This window comes from Mustela lutreola, chromosome 12, assembly GCF_030435805.1.
Source record: "Mustela lutreola isolate mMusLut2 chromosome 12, mMusLut2.pri, whole genome shotgun sequence".
Classification (NCBI taxonomy): domain Eukaryota; kingdom Metazoa; phylum Chordata; class Mammalia; order Carnivora; family Mustelidae; genus Mustela; species Mustela lutreola.
Window position 1 is genome coordinate 95,275,008 of NC_081301.1, and position 16,098 is coordinate 95,291,105.

Here is a 16,098-nt window from a genome sequence, read left to right on the forward strand (position 1 = left end):
TGCTGGGCAAGGAATCGACTTAAAAAAAAAAACAAGGATGATCTGATCACGTCAGGTAATCCCAGTTGAAAAGGTTGACTACTGATGAGACACAATGCGCTAGCTCTCTCGTGTTACACTTGAACGCTAACGTAGAAGCATAGCCTCAACTCAGAGGAATGGTCATAACACCACTCGTCAGAGGGTTTATTCCAGCTCTTTCTATATGTGGGGCACTGCTCCAAGCCGCGATGCTCTTTCCAGCACCATAAGGTAAGAAACATTTTATAAACGGGAAACCTGAGACCCTGGGATGCTAGGTGATGTGTCCAACATCGCACTGCCAGCTCAGATTGAAGCAGGAAGCATTCCCTAGCATGGCAACTCCAGAGTCTGTTCTTGGAACCGCTCTCCTGGGAATGAAAGCATAGGCATAGAAATTTAAGAAGAGTTGAAATGTGTAGGAAACTGTGTGGGTGGCTGAGGAGACACTTGGGAAAATTCCGATGCCATGTGCGGGTGACTCTAGTCTCATCCTGCTGACTGGTGAGGCGATGACATGGGCTCTGCCCAGAGCTAACTCCAGATGAGTGACTTAGTATCTTTCTGTTTCATTTTCCTTATATATAAAAGAAGGAGAATCAACCCATCTACAAGGTTATTTCTTATAGCAACGTTTGTAATAGCAAGTAGCTGGAAACAGCCTAAATGTCTCTTGAGAGGAGACTAGCTAAAAGATGACTGTAAACCCATAAGATAGAATATAATGCTCCCATGAAAAAGCAGTAAGGGAAAGCTCTATATACTGCTAAAGATTGAGTTCTAGAATATTTTTTATACATACACACACACAAACCATGGTGCAGAACTAGGTATATCATGTGTTACAATTTGAATAAATAAGTGAAACAAGAATCTGTAGATTCCTTTATATTGTGCGTGCCAACATAGGAAACCAATAGAACTGGCTGCTTCAGGAGAACGGGGTGGGTAGGGAACAGAGATAAAAGAGGAGGGAACCTGTCCCTGTCCTGCACCCAATGGATGAGGGTGCCATGCCCACCCTTGTGCTAGCTACAGAGAGGATTCATTACCATGCCTAGGCCCCAAGGAATAAGGGAGTGAGGGGGAGAGAGAGTTGTAGGTACAGAAGGAGCCCCTGGACAGATGCTGGAACCCTTCCTAGATGCACCCACAGCCCAGCAGGGAAGGAGCTGGGGAAATAAATACCCTGACCCTGTTCTCCTTCTGCCCTCAACTCTGTTTTCAGTGCTGTCCCCTGGGAAAACCCTGCAAGAAGCCCAAGGGCAGGGAACATAATCAAGGCATCCTTAGAGGTGAGCATTTTAAAATAAAACAAGAAAAAAAAAATTTTTTTAAATACATAAAACAAGAGGGCGCCTGGGTGGCTCAGTGGGTTAAAGCCTCTGCCTTTGGCTCAGGTCATGTTCTCAGGGTCCTGGGATCAAGTCCTGTGTCCGGCTCTCTGCTCAGCAGGGAGCCTGCTTCCCCACCCCCACCCCCCGCCTCTGCCTGCCTCTCTGCCTACTTGTGATCTCTTTCTGTGTGTCAAATAAATAAATAAAATATTTTTTAAAAAATAAAATAAAACAAGAAACAAAGGGTTAGAGCAGATGGTTTCTGAACCTCTCCCTCCCTTCGAACTCTACTTCCTTGAAATCATACCCCATAGCTCCATCTAGTGTCCAAATGGTGCCTCACTGTTCTGAGCTCGGTGTCCCCTTAGGGGAATTCTAACGCAAGTCACTCTCTCTGCCCCTAATCACTGACTCGTGGAAGCCGTTTCCACTGTGAATTATACCTATTTGGTAAATGATCGTATCCCCTAAAAGTAAAGAATACTTATTTTGGGACGCAGAATATTTGTTGTTGGTGGTTTTTCTTTTCTTTTAAAAAGATAGTGGAAATTTACTTAAATTCAACTTTGAACTAACTAGTTACGATGTTTTCTCAAACTTCAAATTGTTAAATAAACGTAAGCAGCACTTGATCAAGACTGTAAATCTTCTATAAGCCCAGTTTTGAGCTTGTCACTCCCCTCTTTATATGTCCTTAATGCAGCGTATCTCAACCCTGCCTTTGAAATAACCATGGAGGGTATTAGCAAGCACCTACCGATGCCTCCAGCTTTGGTTTTCTTTTTTCAACATCCCTTGCTATTGGGGGTCTTTAATGGTTCCATACAAATTTTAGGAGTGTTTGTTCTAGCTCTGTGAAAAATATTTTGATAGAGATTCCATTGGATGTGTTGATTGTTTTGGGTAACATGGATATTTTAACAATATTTACTCTTCCAGTCCATGAGCATGGACTGTTTTTCCATTTCTTCTCCAATTTGTCTTCCTCCATTTCATTCATAAATGTTCTATAGTTTCCAAACTACAGATCTTTTACTTCTTGGTAAGTTTCATTCCTAGGGATCTTACGGTTTTGGTGCAATTGTAAATGGGGTCGATTCCCTGATTTCTCTTTCTTCTGCCTCATTGTCAGTGTATAGAAATGCAACTGACTTCTGTGCATTGATTTTGTATCCTGCATCTTTGCTGAATTCCTGTATTAGTCCTAGCAATTTTTTCATGGAGTCCTTTGGGTTTTCTACAAAGAGTATCATGTTGTCTGTAAAGAGTGAAAGTTTGACTTCTCTGTCGATTTGGTTTCTTTTATTTCTTTTTGTTGTCTGCTTGCTGGTTCTAGGACCTCCAGTACTATGTAGAACAGCAGCGGTGAAAGTTGACATTCCTGTCATGTTCCTGACCTTAGGGTGAAAGCTCCCAGGTTTTCCCTGTTGAAGATGTCATTGGCTGTGGGTTTTTTGTATATGGCTTTTATGATATTGAAATCTATTCCTTCTATCCTTACATTGCAGAGAGTTTTTATCAAGAAAGGCTGCTGTCTGGGGCGCCTGGGTGGCTCAGTGGGTTAAAGCCACTGCCTTCGGCTCAGGTCATGGTCTCAGGGTCCTGGGATCGAGTCCCATGTCGGGCTCTCTGCTCAGCAGGGAGCCAGCTTCCCTCTCTCTCTCTCTCTCTGCCTGCCTCTCTGCCTACTTGTGATCTCTCTCTGTCAAATAAATAAATAAAATCTTTAAAAAAAAAAAAAAAAGAAAGGCTGCTGTATTTTGTCAAATGTTTTTTTCTGCATCTATTGAGAGGATCATATGATTCTTATTTTTCTTTTATTAATGTGGTGAATCACATTGATCTATTTGTGGATGTTGAACCACACTTGCAGCACAGGAATAAATCCCACTTGGTCGTAGTGAATAATCCTTTTAATGTACTGTTGGATCCTATTAGCTAGTATCTTATTGAGAATTTTCGCATCCGTGTTCATCAGGGATATTGGTCTGAATTCTCCTTTTTGGTGAGGTCTTTGTCTGGTCTTGGGATCAAGATCAATTCTCCTTTTTGGTGAGGTCTTTGTCTGGTCTTGGGTATTTTGGTGAGTTCTCTTTTGTTTGTTTGTTTTAAAGATTTTATTTATTTGAGGGGCGCCTGAGTGGCTCAGTGGATTAAAGCCTCTGCCTTTGGCTCAGGTCATGATCCTAGGGTCCTGGAATCGAGCCCCGCATCAGGCTCTCTGCTCGACAGGGAGCCTGCTTCCTCCTCTCTCTCTGCCTGCCTCTCTGCCTACTTGAGATCTCTGTTTGTCAAATAAATAAATAAAATCTTTAAAAAAAAAAAGATTTTATTTATTTTAGAGAGAGAAAGAGATAAGCACACACAATCAGGGGGAGTGGCAGGCAGAGGGAGAAGCAGGCTCCCCGATAAGCAGGGAGCCTGATGCGAGACCCGGTCCCAGGACTCTGAGATCAAGACCTGAGCCAAAGGTAGACACTTCACTGACTGAGCCACTGAGGTGCTCTTTTTTTAGTGTGTTCTTTGTACTGATTTGGTAGCAAGGTAATGCTTGCCTCATAGAATGAGTTTGGCAGTTTGCCTTCTATTTCTGTTTTTTAAAACAGCCTCAGAAGAATGGATTTTAATTCTTCTTTAAATGTTTGGTAGAATTCCGCTGGGAAGCCATCTGCCCTGGACTCATACTTGTCGAGAGGTTTTTGATTACTGCTTCAGTTTCTTTGCTGGTTATGGGTCTGTTCATGTTTTCTGTTTCTCCCTATTTCCATTTTGTTAGTTCGTGTGTTTCTAGGGATTCATCCATTTCTTCCAGATTGCCTAATTTGTTGGTATATGATTGCTCATAATATATTATTAAAATTGTTTGTATTTCTATGGTGTTGGTTGTGTTCTTTCCTCTTTCATTCATAATTTTATTTATTTGGGGCCTTTCTTTTTTCTTTTTGGTAAGTCTGGCTAGGGGTGTATTGATCTTATTAATTTTGTCCAAGACAAGCTTCTAGTTTTGTTGTTTTGTTCTACTGTGTTTTTTTAAATTTCTGTATCATTGATTTCTGTTCTAATCTTTATTATTTCTATTCTTGTGCTGGATTTAGGCTGTATTTGTTGTTCTTTCTCCAGCTCTTTTAGGTGTAAGGTTAGGTTATGTATTTGAGACTTTTCTTGCTTCTTGAGAAAGGCCTGTATTGCTATATACTTCCCTCCTAGGACCACCTTTCCTGCATCCCAAAGATTCTGAACTGTCATGATTTCATTTTCATTTGCTTCCATTTATTTTTTAAAATTTTCTTTAATTTCCTGATTGGCCCATTCATTCTTTAGGAGGATGCTCTTTAACCTCCCTGTATTTGTGTTCCTTCCAATTTTTTTTCTTGTGGTTGACTTCAAGTTTTAAAGCATTGTGGTCCAAAAATATGCAGGGCATAATCTCAATCTTATTGTACCAGTTGAGACCTGATTTGTGACCCAGTATGTGACCTATTCTGGAGAATGTTCCATGTGCCCTTGAGATGAATGTGTATTCTGCTGCTTTAGATGAAATGCTCTGAATATATCTGTGATATCCATCTGGTTCAGTGTGTCATTCAAAGCCCTTGTTTCCATGTTGATTTTTTGCTTCATTGATCTGTCCATTGCTGTGAGTTGGTCGTTAAAGCCCCCTACTGTTATTGTATTATTATCTATGTGTTTCTTTAATTTTGTTATTAATTGGTTTGTATATTTGGCTACTCCCAAGTTAGGGGCATAAATATTTACAATTGTTAGATCTTCTTGTTGGATAGACTCTTTTATTATGATATTGTATCCTTCTTCATCTCTTATTATAGTCTTTGATTTACAGTTTGGTTTGTCTAATATAAGAATGGCTACTCCAGCTCTCTTTTGATGTCCATTGGCATGATAACTGGTTCTCCATACCCTCATTTTCAATCTGGAGGCATCTTTGGGTCTAAAATGAGTCTCTTATAAGCAGCATTTTGATGGGTCCTGGGTTTTTGCCCTTAATCCATTTTCATACCTATGTCTTTTGATTGGAGCATTTAATCTACTTATATTCGAAGTAATTATTGAAATATATGGTTTAGTACCATTGCGGTACCTGTACAGTCACTGTTTCTGTCGATGGTCTTTCTTCCTTTCTGGTGTTTGTTACTTTTGGGCTTTCCCTTTGCTCAAGGGAGCTCCTTTACTATTTCTTGCAGGGCTGGTATAGTGTTCACAAAGTCCTTTAGTTTTGGTTTGTCCTGGAAACTTTATCTCTCCTTCTATTTTGAATGACAGTGTTGTTGGATAAAATATTTTTAGCTGCATATTTTTCCCATTTAGCACATTAAATATATCATGCCAGTCCTTTCTGGCCTGCCAGCCTTATGATTCTATCCTTATAGGTTAAGGACCTCTTATTCTAAGCTGCTTCCAGGATTTTCTCTCTGAAATTTGCAAGCTTCACTATTATATGTCAAAGTATTGACCTACTTATTTATTTATTTTATTTTGAGGGGGTTTCTCTGTGCCACCTGGACTTGAAAGCCTGTTTCCTTCCCTCAGATTAGGGAAGTTCTCAGCTATAATTTGGTCATATAAACACTCTTCCCTTCTCTCCTATTCTTCATCTTTCAGATATTATTTTATTATCCAGATATTATTTTGCCTTATGGAATCTCTGAGTTCTCTAAGTCTCCCTTCATGATCCAGTAGCTGCCTCTCTTTCCTTCTTTTCCACTTCCTTATTTTCCATCATTTTATCTTCCATATCACTGACTTTCTCCTCTACCTCATTTATCCTCACATTCAGTGCCTCCGTTTGGGACTGCATCTTGGTAATAGTCCCCAGAGTGGGTTGTCAGGATGTAAGTGGGGTAAGCAAGGGCAAACTGGAACCCACAAGGATAGGCTGGACTCTGCATTAGCATCTCAACACTTCTAAACCTCTAGTACTTTCATCATGGACTTAAACATATGCTCAACCCTAGAGTTGGAGAAGCTGAAGGAGATCCTACAGGAGTCAGAGGAATTATAACAGACGTCCTCAGTGTGAGGAAATATGGCCACTCCTTCACTTCCACTTTCTTTACTGAGCACAAAATATCTTTTTTCTTTTCACATGAGAAGTCTAAGGGGCCTAGGGAAGTGAAGTGACTTGTAACCTAGAAGCCCATATGTACATATGTATTTAATTCTAGTATAGTTAACATATAATGCTTTATTAGTTTCAGATGTACAGTATAGTAATTCAGCAATTCTGTACATTACTCAGTGCTCATCATGATCAGTGGCTCTTAATCCCCTTCACCTAGTCACTCCCCACCCCCACCCCAGCCTCCCCTTTGGTAACCAACAGTGTGTTCTCTGTAGTTAAGAATCAGGTTTTTTTATTTGTTTCTTTTTTTCTTCATCTTGTTTCAGAAATTCCACATATGAGTGAAACCCTATGGTATTTGTCTTTCTGTGACGACATATCACTTAGCATAATACTCTCTAGATCCATCCATATTATTGTAAATAACAAGATTTCATTCTTTTTTAGGGTTGAGTAATATACCATTGTGTATATATACCACATTCTTTATCCATGTATCTATTGATAGACACTTGAGCTACTTCCATAATTTGGCTATTGTAAATAATGCTGCAAAAAAAAAAAATAGGGGTGCATGTATCTTTTTGAATCAGTGTTTTCATATTCTTTGGGTAAATTCCCACAGTAGAATTCCTGGATCATCTGGTAATTCTATTTGTAATTTTTTGAGGAAGCTCCACACTGTTTTCCACAGTGGTTGTGCCTGTTTACATTCCAATCAGCAGTGCAAGAGGGTTCCTTTTTCTCCACATCCTTGCCAACATTTGTTCTTATGTTGTTGATTTTAGCTATTCTGACAGGTGGGAACTGATATCTCATTGTGGTTTTGATTTGCATTTTCCTGATGAAGTGTGTTGTTCAGCATCTTTCCATGTGTCAGTTGGCCATCTGTATGTCTTCCTTGGAGAAATGTCTGTTCATGTCTTCTGCCCATTTTCAAATTGGATTATTTGGTTTTTGGTGTTGAGTTGTATAAGTTCTTTATATATTTTGGAAACTACCTCCTTATTCGATATGTTGTTTGCAAATATCTTCTCCCATTCAAGTAGGTTACCTTTCAGTTTTATTGATGGTTTCCTTTGCTGTGCAGAAGTTTTTATTTTGATGAACCCTCAATAGTTAGTTTTTGCTTTTATTTCCCTTGCCTCAGGAGACATACCTAGAAAAATGTTGCTACAGCCAATATCAGAACTTACAGCCTGTGGTCTCTTCTAGCAATTTAATGCTTTAGGTCTCATATATAGGCCTTTAATCTATTCTGGGTTTTAGTTTTGTATATTCTGTAACAAAGTGGCCCAGCTGCATGTAGCTGTCCAATTTTCCCAGCACCATTTGTTGAAGAGACTGTCTTTCCCATTGTGTATTCTTGCCTCTTTTGTCATAGATTAATTGACCGTATAATCATGGGTCTATTCCTGGGCTCTCTGTTCTGTTCCATTGATCCATGTGTCTCTTTTTCTGCCAGCACCATTCTGTTTTGATTGCTACAGCTTTGTAGTATATCTTGAAATCTGGGATTGTGTTATCTCTGGTTCTGTTCTTCATTTTCAAGATTGCTTTGATTATTTGAGATCTTTTGTGCTTCTGTACAAATTTTAGAATTATTTGTTCTAGTTCTCTGAAAAATGCTATTGATATTTTGGTAGGCATTGCAGTAGATGTGTAGATTGCTTTAAGCAATATGGGCATCTTAACAATATTTGTTCTCTTGGGATGCCTGGGTGGCTCATTTGGTTAAGCCGCTGCTTTCGGCTCAGGTCATGATTCCAGGGTCCTGGATCAAGTCCCACATGGGGCCCCTTTCTCAACAGAGAGCCCGCTTCTCCCTCTGCCTGCTCTGACTGCCACTCCCCCTGCTTGTGCTGTCTCTGTCTCTCTCTCTGAAAAATAAATAAATAAAACCTTTAAAAACAAGCAAGCAAACAAACAAACAAACAATGTTTGTTCTCTTAACCCATGAACATGGAATATCTTTCTGTTTGTTTGTGTCACTTTCAATTTCTTTTGTGTTTTGTAGTTTTCAGAGTGCAGGTCTCTCACATCCTGGGTTAAGTTTGTTCCTAGGTATTTTCTTCTTTTTGGTGCAATTAAAATAGGATGGTTTTCTTAATTCCTTTTTCTGCTATGTCATTATTAGTGTATAGAAATGTAACAGATTTCTGTACATTTATTTTGTATTTTGCAACCTTACTGAATTCATTTATCAGTTCTAGTAGTTTTCTAGAAGACTATTTTTAACAATATCTTTACACATCTGAAACGCCTTTCAAAGGAATACATGTCAGCATTTTGGATCTGGGTACATGCTTTTCCTCCTCTCCAAGGGACATTCCTGACCTATGTACTTGTGCCTGTTACCTCTGGTGATATCATACATGCAGATTTAGGTAGCTTTGCAATAACAGACGTACCTTTATTATTATTCTCCAAAGGAAACTACTCTTTCCACTGCAAATAGATGTGATTTCAGGACTGATTTCCTCCTGGATCTTGATAATATAAATTTAACTAAATCTGAGCACTGCATCCAAATGTTCATTTCATTTAAATGTGAATTAAGGGCTTTGAGCTAAGGCCAAGTTCTCAATCCTCTATCCAAATCTGGTACCAAGTTATCCATGGTTGCTCTGTGACTGTTGATCTAAGGGGGACGAGAACACTGTTTGGCAGAATAGGAGAGTAAAATTTTTTTTAACATTTTTATTTATTAGAGAAGGAGAGAGTGTGTGCACAAGCAGGGGGAGCAGCAGACAGAGGGAGAAGCAGGCTCCTTGCTGAGCAAGAAGCCCGATGCGGGACTAGATCCCAGGATGCTGAGATCGTGACCTGAGCTGAAGGCAGACATTTAACCGACTGAGCCACCCAGACATCCCTAGGAGGCTAAATTCTTAAACTTCATTTCTCTCTTCTTGACTAATCATCTAGATGGAGTTTAAATCCACTGCCAAAACATAACATTAGAATTCAAATTATTTGGAGCACCTGACTGGCTCAGTTGGAAGAACATATGAGCTTTGATCTCAGGGTTGTGAGTTCAAGGCCCACATTAGGTGTGGAACCTACTTAGAAAAAAAAAAAAGAATTAAAATTATTTAAGGGAGAGAATGATGTCTTTGTCAATGCATTTATTCTGAGCAATAATAATACAACAAAGTTCCAGTGATGGGTAAAGTTTGGCTAATCTTCTCAAGAATATTACAACAATATATAACTTGAAGTGATTTTTTCTCCCTCTGTATCTAAACTTATTGGACTAAGAGTAATTAATTAGAGTTGAATGCAATTTTATATTAGATGTTTTGCTACGATTTTATATTTTAAATAACAAATACTTTCTTTTATTTTATAATTAATGTAGTTTTAATGATTTAAGCACAGGATTATTCCCATATGCTTCTACACATATGTTTACAAACACTTGTATTTTAATGAAAGAAACTACAAATAAATACTTTAGTTTAAATCATTTCAGTAAAAGAAAATCTAGTTCCATAAAATAACAAATTGGAAGACGATGATTTAAATTTGCAATTTTTCCTCTGCCAAACTATTTGTCATAGAAACCTTTAAATGGTATGTTCCACTACTAACATTAAAATACCATTTAATTCACCAAAATGTGATTCATAGTCCCCCTTTCTAGGAGTGTATTTTTACAAAGTGAGGTTTTTCAGTACTTCTTTCATTTCTTTTAAGTCATTCTGTTCTTTTTTGCTCATTTATTTTGGCTATTCATAAGATAGCTTACAACAAAATGCCCCCCACAACCCACAGATTTATAAATATTATACTCCTGGGGTTATATTCTGATATGGTTATTTTTCAGAGACCTTGAAAGACAGACAGGCAAACTTCCTTCTGCAAAGAGGAAAAAGCCACCAATCGACTGAGCAAAGACTGGTCCACAGACAGACGGTAATAGGCTGCTTTGACCTTCGCCTTCTTTAGTTTTTTGTGTCTTGACTTGAGTTAAGGTGTCTGGATATGCGGCCCTGGGCTGTGGGTAACTGCCACAAACTGGATTTTCAGGGAAGCAGACTCAGAGACAGATTAGGGTACAGGGAAGTGCTCTTGGAATTCAACCACTCTATGCCCTGACTTAGGTCAATATTAAAGCAGAAAAACAGCGCCTTCCACCCCAGGCCAAGAGACGGATGAGCCTAGTTGGGTATACGACCCAGCCATCCCTCTCCACATGAAGCTACACCTTCCAGTGCCCATTCTGGAGGACATGTTTATTTTCATGAAGGCAGGAAATACTTTTTCATCCAGGATTTGTAAATACTCATCACTAAACATTTTTTTGGAATTTGTAATTTTAATGATAATATTCAATTATATTTTCAATCAATGAGCAATTTAGAGAAATACAACACTGTACTAAAATAAACTTTGTGTTTCAGATACTATCTTGGGAATTGAAAAATTAGTGTTTTCTGCCTTTTAGAAAATATAAATTTTTTCTTCCAAGTTTGCTTTTGTTGTTGTCTTTACGTGGTCACATAAGGCTCTCTATAACCATCTGTGTCCCTTCCCAAAATCTGTGCTTGCTGTCAGTTAGGTAGAGATGTTTAGCAGCAAAGAAAAATCTGGGCAGGACCCACCCAGCTTTTATATCCCGCATGGCTGAACTTTAACAGAAGTTTTAGCTTTTCCAAAAGTCTGGTCTTCGCTGACTGGGGAGGAAAAACAGTTGGGAAAAAAAAAATGCTTTGAGCAATGTGAACCATGTAATTTCATTTGAACTGAGGAATTCCAAAAATACTTGCTTATTGAAAGGGCAGTTATGTTTTTGTGTTGGAACTTGTTATGGAGAATAAGAAGTACTAGCCCTTTCCTCCCTACTTTTTCTCATAAACATTGAAAAAAATTAAAGACTGTCTGAGTGGCTGGGTAGGAAAATAGTGTGGAGGGGGGTAAAGTGGACCACATAGTGGGCCTGTTCCAGAACCCGTCCCTTGCTTGCTGGCGGGCCATGTCTATCTACTCTTTGGTGACCTTTTGAGACCAGTTCATCTTGAAACAACCCTCTCTTCGCTCTGGTGAGAATTCAGGGCTCTGTCTGGCCATGTCTTCAAGACTACAGTAGTTGGACTGAAACCCAGAAATTCTGTCAGTTCTGCTCACTGATGCCAACATAAATGCCATGGCAGCATCAAGATGGAGACTTCTGGGCAACATGGTCAAGCAGAATATTTTCAGGTCATGTCTGACTTTAGGTGTCTGTGAGGAGATCAGGGGTTAATAAAAATGTTCATAACTAGCATTTTGGGGAAGAGGTACTATGTGCTGATCACAACATTGGGGGCTTTTACATGAATGACACACTTCAATCCCACAACAATCCTCTGTGGAGTTTTGAAAGCTAGAGGGGTTAAGAACCCCGATTTTGAAACCAATCAGTCTGTCCCCAGAGTCTTTGATCTTTTTCCCAGTTCTGTGAGCCCTGGCTTTTGATCATGGGTTTCGGGATACTAGATTAGAATCTCAGACACCAGTGAAGCAGATACTGTTGGTCCCTGACGGGGTCTCCTTGGTGCACCACCTTGCAATGGCTTTTTCTAGTGGCTGGAAGTCCAGTTGTGGGCACGGAAGCTGCGTATGTAAAGATTCAATACCTCCCGGGAGCAGTCCCCCATGAATGACTGATCAGAGTTACTGTATAAATCTGAGCTCCCTCAGTTCTCAGGGAGAGTAACTCAGAGACATGGGTTTTACACTGGCTCCCAGAATTCCTCAGAGGGACTAAGCACCTATTACCCATCGCGCTAACCAGGCTTGAAAACACCCCTTTGTTGGCTGTCTTCCCACCTCGTCTTACTGGCCCTGCAGACACTGCCTCACGTCACCCCCAAAATAAACTGTATGTGTGTTCTTGTTTCAGGTCAGCCTCCAGGGGAACCAAGATGAAGCTAAAGAGTAAAGGAGGGTGAGTCTATGAAGGAAGAGAACTCAGTCAGAAGAGATGCTGCATTGCTGGGGGGGTACTGTGGGGAAGCTCCTCACAGGTGGTTCCCTGTTCTCGAAGGTGATGGTGCCTGTGAGACAGGAGAGAAAGGTTTTGGAGGGTTATTGAATCTGGACTCCCTGGTGGTTACTTGACTGCTTGGTTGGGTGGAATTCTTTCAGAAGTTTCCTTTTTCTCTGTCCTTTTTTAACTTAGATTTCTCCGAATTTTCATGAAAAGTAAGAGAACCCAAGAAATGCAATTATTAATAACTGGAATAATAAAACAAGATAGAAATGTCAACATGTTCTCCATGGAACCCTGAGGACGTAATTGTAAGTAAATGGAAGAGGAAAAAGTACAGATATAATTTCAGAGGAGGTATAACTTACAGGTAACATATGGCCTGACTATAATAACGCTATATACTGTTTCATATTAAATTAGGTCTTTTACCAACTTTACTACACTTACAGGATAGTTCTTTTACTTGTGACTCTATGCTTTTTGTTGATAAACTGGACTTCTCGTGGTACTTAAATACATTTTCAGGGACTAACATAAGCATGGGAAACTCTTGCTTTGTTAAGGTTAATGGCAATATCAAGTGTTAACTGTTGTGTTCAAAATTTAATTTTTTTATGTCTTTAATTCTTTGATTGTTTTTGATTTCATATACTCAACTTCACATCTGCATTCATGGAGTTTTGCCTGGAACTGGACAACTTTAAAAATTATTATATGCTGGTGGAATTGTCTGAATAAGCGTGTTTTGAAACTTTTGATTGGGGGTATTGTTATTAATGCTTTCATGATGAAGAAACTTAGAAATGCCCATTATTTTTTTAAAAGATTTTATTTATTTAGCTATCTGACACACAGAGAGAGAGATGGCAAGTAGGAAGAGAGGCAGGCAAGCAGGCTCCCTGCGGGGCTGGATCCTGGGACCCTGAGATTATGACCTGAGCCAAAGGCAGAGGCTTAACCCACTGAGCTACCCAGGTGCCCCATGAAATACCCATTATTTTTATAAAATCTGTAGATTAAAGGGATAAAGATGATAGCCAATATTGTAATAACATTGTATGGTAACAGATGGTGATTACACTTATGATAGGGAACATAGTGCAATGTACAGAAATGTTGAATCACTATGTTGTACCCCTGAAACTAATATAACATTGTATATCAACTATACTTCAATAATGGAATTTTTTAAAAATAGAGGATGATAAAACCTTTCATGAGTATTTCTTCTAGTGAGTACTTTAGCCACAAGAGGGAACCGTATGAGCAAAAATAGGGTATTTTGAGGTAATCTTTAGAGAATTTTAGCACCCACTCCCCAGCCCTTGAGTCTTGAAACATCCCAATATGTTTGCCACATTTTAGCCAAATTGTGTTTTCAACAGAGATCTGGGCTACAGAGCTGAGTAACCCCTCATTGCCTTTCAACAGACATTAACAAATAAACTTTTTTTTAAGCTACCATAACATGGGAAGTCATGGCAAAATAAGGACAGACAATGGCCAACTTCCTTTTCAAATCCACATATTAGGCTGGTCTATACCAAGGTGCTTCCCCTTACCTGGTTAAGGTAAAAACATTCTTGCCATTTTTTCTTTGTTATAGAGGAATCGTGAGACAACTTCTGAGAACAATGAGCTTGTTTAGGGCTGGGAAAGTGTAGGTAGAAGGGAGAAATTGGGGCACTGTGTCCCCTTCTCAGAGTCCAGCAGAAGAAGATCCTCTTATGCTGGGAAGCAACAGGAGGTGCAGCTGAAGGCAAGGAAACAGTCAAACCCTAGGGACCTTTGGAAGAAAGTCAGAGCCTGCAGCGTTACCTTGGGTATTTTTAGGAAGTCACTTGGGTAGGGAGAGAGTCTTCCTTTGGTGAATCATATATTGAATGAGGGGGGTGGGTTAATGTTGTTAATACCATCCAATTATTAAAAGGTTAATTCCTGATTAATTTATTGCCCCTGACATCATAATTGGGTAATGTAATTCCTTCTCTCTCTTCCTTGCACTGTTTATTTCCAGGAATTCACATGACCCTTTGGATAAATTATTGTCTTTGTTTTTGCTTAAGCTACAAAAGATGTTATCCTCCAGGTGAATGTGAAAATACTGATCTCATTCATTTTCTTAGCGGAGTAATTTTTTTTTTTTTTCATGAAGAGCTGGGTAAGAAACAAATATTCTTAGGAATTAAAAAATTTAATCAATAAGTCAGCCCTGACATAAATTATTATGTATATTTAGTTAGTGAGGATATAAACGTTGGGTTTCTGGGCTCAAGTTTGGACTTCACCACTTCCTATGTCTGTGAACCTTCGGCCTATAAACCCCAGTTTCTTCATCTGTAAAGTAGGGATAATATCTGCCACATATGATTATTAAGAGGATAAAAATTAATGCAGAGTGCTTAGAGCAGTCTCTAGCACACAATAAGGGCTGGATGAATGCTAGTTACTACCATCATTTGTGAAAAAGCACCAACCATTAGGAAGGTCTTTGTGTCTAAGGCATGAAGTACTCTGAGCTCTTGGTTTCTAGCACTAAAAAAAAAAAAAAAAAAAAAAGTGACAATCTAGGGTGTCTGGCTGTCTCAGTAGGTAAAGCTTGTGACTCTTAACCTCGGGGTTGTAGGTTTGAACCCCACACTGTGTGTCGAGATTACTTAAAAAAATAAAATCCTAAAAAAAAAAAGTGGAATCTGATTAGATAGGTATTATCATCTTCATTCTACGGATGGGGAACAGTTAAGTGGAGCTGCGAGGACCCACAGTGCAGCGTGAAATTCATGGGGTTGCCAGGCAGTCCATTAGTATGATGGGCTTAACTCACCCACAAAAGTTGCTATTGAATGACCTCAGGTCACACGAACCACTTCCGTCTCATCCGGTTCATCAGCGTTTTGCATCCTTCAGATAGCTCTCTCATCAGGAGATCAGGATCATTCAGGTTTGCCAGAGAAGGGATCCCGATCACATTAAGTAGGAATGCAGGGCACCTTCTGACTTGTCTGAGTGCTGATAGGACCACTGAGCAGAGATTCTAGCGCATGCGCAGAGAGTATCAACAGGGGCACTTCCACTATTTTACTCATCAACTCTTTATCAACCTTATTAGTAAGGATGAGAATCACTGGGATGTTTGTTAAAAATGCTAACTCCTGGCTTAGGACCTGGCTAAGGAATCTGCCTTTTAAATGTGTCTTTGGGTAATTTCGATACCGGTGACTTAGCAGACCACACTTGGTGAAAACTCAGCTCCTCAGTAACAAATTAGCATACTTAAAAAACAACAACATTGATTTTTTTCTTCCGGTGATAGAAGAAAAACTTTGGGCATGCTAACAATAAAAAAGAAAGTAGAAGCCATTTGTAATTATACTTTCTATAGATGATGATTACCAATATCTTGATGGCTGTCCCTCTAGACCTTCTTTTTAAAACATGCAGCCTAGGGACACCTGGCTGGGGGCTCAGCTAGTTAAGCATCTGGTTTTGGCTCAGGTCATGATCCCCTGGTCCTGGGATGGGCGGGGGGAAGGGGGGCGCCTCCAAGCGCGGCTCTGCTGGGAGTCGGCTTCTCCCTTTGCCCCTCCCCCGTGCTCAGGCTCTCACTCATGTGCACGCTCTCTCTCTTTCTCAAATGAATAAAAAATTCTTTAAAAAATATATTCCTGTTGAGTCTAGAAACTGGA

At 39.5% G+C, this 16,098-nt stretch overlaps 1 long non-coding RNA gene across 1 annotated transcript in view; it reads left to right on the forward strand.

Annotated features, from left to right (window-relative positions):
• Window positions 1-16,098, forward strand: part of LOC131813150 (uncharacterized) — a 35,545-nt gene that overhangs the window by 17,138 nt on the left and 2,309 nt on the right. The window contains exons 2-4 of the long non-coding RNA XR_009346635.1: window positions 10,265-10,353; window positions 12,323-12,367; window positions 12,602-12,720. This is a non-coding gene — a long non-coding RNA (uncharacterized LOC131813150). The remainder of the gene's footprint in view (window positions 1-10,264; window positions 10,354-12,322; window positions 12,368-12,601; window positions 12,721-16,098) is intronic.